Raw genomic sequence first — 5511 nt, 5'->3', positions numbered from 1 at the left:
GGGTAAGAGAACAGCCTGATCTCCATCTTATGAAAGACCCATTCATCTATATATATTTAAAAAAGGGGGAGACCTGGTTGTTACAGTGCTTGAAGTTCAACTCTCTGAGACTAATGTAGACAACCCCCCCAAAAAAGTGCAAGTTGGATATAATTAGATATTCATAGATTTGTGTGAATTTAGCTTTACTTGCTTTCCTTCCTTCTATTCTCACTAATGGAGAGAAGGGAAAGATTACCTTGGAGCATTTTAGTGGTAGGCCTAAATGCCTGCCCTTGGCTTGGGAAGGTCTGTGATTAAGGGACAAAAGGAGGCAGGGTAAGACATTGAAGACTCCATGGAGAGATGTACAGAAAGAAGAGCAAAGGAAAATGTCAAAGGCAGACTGTTCTGGGGGGAACTAGGAATTAGAAGGGAACCTTTTTTCCTTTGCTTTGCTTAAGCACTACAAGATTTCCTACCCTAGAAAACAGAATCCAGGCTACCACCATTGTGGTTTTTCCATATAACTTAATTGCCTTTTTGTGCTTGCCAGCTTGAAATCTAGTCACCATAACATTGTTCACATACAATAGTGCCTTCCGAAAAAGCCTCCCTTGCTTACAAATACAGTTTAAAAAAACATCCATTTATAATATGGAACTGCTTTTGTTACAAGTTGAGGCAAGACCAAGAGACTCATGCAGTATGTCAATAAATGATATTTAGGTCCGACTGGGCTGAGAGGAGGTCTTTTAGTGTTAGGCTGAAGAATGTTAATATAATAGAGATGTGTTGACAGAGTCACTCCCATTCTCCTAAATGCTCATTTAAAAATTTTTTTGAAGGCCTATTACATGCTTGACCATAAGCTAGATGCTGAAGATACATCAATAAAAGACCTAGATGTTACTTTTAAGAACGTCTTTTGGAGATCATTTGACATCTTGTTTCCTGAACAGTGTCAGTTTGGCTAAAAAAACTCATTTTAAAAAAAGAATGTCTTTTAATTGGGGAGATTATTAAGGATCAGTCAATTACCATAGTGTGCTAATGCATGCACAGAGCAAGCTGAGGGTGGTAAGAAAGTTTCTCTGTTGAAGAGAGTTATCTTTAAACAAATGAAAAAAAAGGAGGCGTAGGTGGAAAAAAGAAGAAGGGGGCTCCCTGGCAGAGGGAACAAAGTAAAGTCTCAGAGAACTGGACCTGATAGGTCAGTTTCCAAGTGTGTTGGCTGCAGTAGTGTGTGAAAGGTGGGAGGGGGCTTTAGTGGTGGAGACAGAGCGAAAAAGTGAGAGATTAAATGAAACAAAACAGTTGAAAGACAGGGCTGGATATATTGGGGACTTTAACATGCCATGTAATGAGCTCAGATTGTCTTTTGAAGGGTATGAGAGGGTGAGATTGAATTTTTAGCATAAAAAATTCTTGATCAGATTTTATTTTTTTAAAGATGTTATTTACTTACTTTTTAGAGAGAGGGGAAACAAGGGAGAAAGGGAAACAACAATGTGTGAGAGATTGATTGGTTGCCTCTCACACACCTCCAGCTGGGGACCTGGCCTGCAACCCAGGCATGCAGCCTGACTGGGAACCAAGCTGGTGACCTCTCCGTACAATCCGATGACCCACGGATTGTACGGCCAGGGTTTGATCAGATTTTAATCACAGAAAGATAACTTGATAGCAGTGTTAGGAACGATGTAATGAAAGTGTGTTGGTGTAGATACTAGAGGCAAAAAGACTGCTTAGAACATTATTGAGATAATGTAGATGAGATGTGATTGTGAGAAAGACCTAAAATAGTTGCAGTAATTAATTACTCGAAGGACTCACAGGAGAGGAGGTAAATTTAAACTGAAACTAAAGTACATATAAGGTCTGGCAGAAGTAACACCCTTGTTAAAGGGTGTTATAGTATAGTAATAGTATAGTATAGTAATAGTAATAGTCTAGTCTAGTATAAATGGATGAGGTGTCTTAGTAACTTTAATAACCTTTGTGTTCCAGGTTCCTTGAAGAAAAATGGCCCATCAACTGACTAGGGAACAGAGAGTGCGAGCAGTGAAGCTGTACTATCAAAGCCAGTGCAATGGAGCAGCAACCGCTCGTTTGTTACGTGAAGAATTTGGCATACGACTTATACAGAGGCATAACATCACAAGTCTCATCAGAGAGTTTGAGGCAAGTGGTAGTGTGCATGATGCCAAAAGATCAGGAAGACGAGTTTCAGCAACGACAGAAGAAAAGGCTGCTGAGTTATGGGCATCGTTGTTACGAAGCCCTCAAAAATCCAGTAAGCATCTGTCAGGAGAACTTGGTATTAGTGACAGAAGTGTTGAAAGGTTGCTGGAAAAAATGAAAATGAAGCCATACATACCACGTTTGCTACACTCCTTACATGATGGAGATTCGGACAGAAGGGTAGAATTTTGTGAAAGATTTTTGGCCAAATTACATGAGGATGAGAACTTTCCAACCAAGATATGGTGGTCAGATGAGGCTACATTCAAATTGAATGGCCATATCAATCGCCATAATTGTGTGTATTGGAGTGATGTGAATCCACACATTATCTTAGAGAAAGAGAAAAACTTACCAGGGGTAACAGTTTGGGCGGCGGTATCAGTCACAGGTATAATTGGGCCAGTGTTCTTTGATGGTACTGTGAATCAGAATAATTACCTACATATCCTACAAACAGAATTGTGGCCTAGAGTTGAACATGACTTTGGAGTTTATTTCCAGCAGGACGGTGCACCACCACATTATGCATTGTGTGTCAGAGAATGGTTGGACATACATTTCAAAGGAAGATGGATAGGGCGACGAGGGCCACTGGAGTGGCCGGCTCGATCCCCAGACCTAACTCCGCCCGATTTCTTTTTGTGGGGTGTCCTTAAAGATCTTGTGTATAAGACCAAACCCCAAAACACTGATGAACTGAAAGATAGAATTCGGGACAAATTTGCTAACATTACTGTTGAATTATGTCATAAGGCTTGCTTGAGCGTGGTTGGTAGGGTCCGTGAATGTCTCGCACAAGATGGACAGCAATTTGAATATCTTACCTAAAATGTCATGTGGTGTGCTTAAGTGTAATATTGTTATGTTACAGAATTATGTGCTTATTATTGTTTTGTAATACACATTTGGTACAGATTATCAGCACATAAGAAAAGAGCATTATTTGCATCGGAGCCTGTATTAAGTGTGGGAAAAACATAAAAAAAAATAAAAAAAGTAGTATCTGCTACTTGATTTTTATTTTTTACAAATTAAATCACCTCTTCAAACAACAACAAAAAAACTTCCACAATTTGTTTTTTAAATTTGGCATGTCTAAACTATACTCTTTTCCGTTTTTATTATAACCTGTTTACTAGAACCTTTAGGAGACCTTTGTTTATTCTTTCACTGGTGTCATTTGGCTTTCACATTGCCAGGAAGAAGAATTTATCATCTATTTCTGTTCTTATTTGCCCAAAACAAAGTGCTATCACATGTGCCAACAAGATCATAAACTTAAACACAACACAGGCTCTGGAATCACTTGCTAGTACTTAGTTATAAGTGGGAATCAAGGTGACCTGGACTATGCTTATATTAATTATCATAGGTTAATGAAATAATTCACAAAAAGGAAAAAAATCTGGTAGGGAGTGCAAAGGTTCTAGTTTGGGAGACACCTGATGTAAAGGTTATATAAATTCTTTTTGTCATATACCTAAAGTCAAATTTGTTGTCTGATATTGTGACTCCTCAGTAGACCCAACAAATGCTAGGCAGGTAGGACAAATAGATAAATGGGATTATAAGGTGAAAGTAAAGGGGGAAAGAAAAGGGCCTAGATACATTGTAAGGTTACATTCCTGTTACGGAACTCAGATCATAATTTCTAAAAGTAGTTATGTCTTCAGGTCAAGCCACAAAGGACTATTCTCTAAATCCAACCTCTCTCTATTTGGTATGTCCTACGAGAGACGCTCCACAGTTCCAAACTGATACAACATGAACAACCTACCACCCTGCCCATTGGAATGAGCAACCTGCCTTTCTGTTTCGTCAGCAAGAAATTCTCCTAGCTTCAAACGAGTAGTAAATTCCCATGCTTTAGGGCAAGGGTGTCAAACTCATTTTCAGCAGGGGCCACATCAGCCTCATGGTTGCCTTCAAAGGGCCGAATGTAATTTTAGGACTGTGTACATGTAACTGCTCCGTAACAGGTAAGTGAGAGCTCAGCGCTGCCCCAGGTAGAAACAAGATAGATGCCTGCCGGATAAAACAAGGTGGAGGGCTGGATTTGGCCCGTGAGCGTTTTGTTTGCCACCTGTGCTTCAGGGCAAGTACTCAAAAACAAAGCAGGGCGATTTGGATTCAGGGTAAAATCATACCGAGTTGTTGAATGAAAGCTTTAGAAATTAGAGATTGATGGGCAAGGAATCTGTACTTTTATATTTGGCTGTCACTGTGTGGTTTAGGTTGATTCTGAGAGCCTCTTTGGTGGTTAGATTGGTTCACGCACACTCCCCTGCACTGCCTCCGCTACTGCTTTCCAACAGGAGCCAGCAGGGTGTACAGTCTCACAGGATTCTTTCTTACTTATACTTTGTTCCCAAAGAAAGTATGTACCATAAGTTCTCATAAAGGTTTTTAGTTCTGGTGACGGGACTAGTTCTTATACATAATTATAAGCAAGCTGCTGAGAGGATGAAGGTCTGCAGAAAAGTAGCTAAAGGGATAACATATCAAAGGACTCATTTGATCCCAGTTTCCTTCCTGTCATCACCCAAAGCCCCAACTAAACAAATGTGACTTGATAGGAAAGGTCACAAGATTCCATTATATTTTAAAGGAAAATTAGAGATGCTTACTGCAGTAGTTTCTTTGATAAAACAAATTAATACAAACCTTAGTGACAGTTACAGATTTGGATCTTGAAAGCCTGAAGTGGGTCTCACTGGCTCTAAGGTATAATAAACAGGGTTGGTTCTTTTCTGGAGGTTGTGGGGCAGAATCTGTTTTCTTGCCCTGTCCAGCTTCCAGAGGCCACCAGTATTCCTAGGCTCATGACTCCTTCTGTTTTCAAAGCCAGCAATGACTGACTGAGTCTTCCTCACACTGATCCCTCTAACACACTCTTCTGCCTCCTCTTTCATAAAGACCTTTGTGATTATAGTGGGCTTGCATTGATATCCCAGGATAATCTTCCCACTTAAAGGCAAGATGATTAGCAAACTTAATTCCATCCACAACCTCTGTTCCCCTTGCTGTGTAACATACCATATTCACAGGCTGGGGCTTGGGATGTGGACATCTGTGGTGGGGACAGGAGAGGGAGGGTATATTATTCTGGCTACTCTAGCTATAATCCATTGGGTTCTTGAGTTTAAGAACAACTTCTTCCTATCCCTCCATTGATTCCCACTTTGTTCATCCCAAAACTATTTGACCACCCATTCCAAATATCAAGAGTCAAATGGTAGAGAAAATTCAAATGTACTGAGGATTAGAAATTTTTCAGATTTTGTC

This window comes from Sturnira hondurensis, unplaced genomic scaffold (genome assembly GCF_014824575.4).
Source record: "Sturnira hondurensis isolate 20B ecotype Veracruz unplaced genomic scaffold, ASM1482457v3 Scaffold0021214, whole genome shotgun sequence".
Classification (NCBI taxonomy): domain Eukaryota; kingdom Metazoa; phylum Chordata; class Mammalia; order Chiroptera; family Phyllostomidae; genus Sturnira; species Sturnira hondurensis.
The sequence above is the reverse complement of the archived record's forward strand: the minus strand, read 5'-3'. Positions refer to the sequence as shown.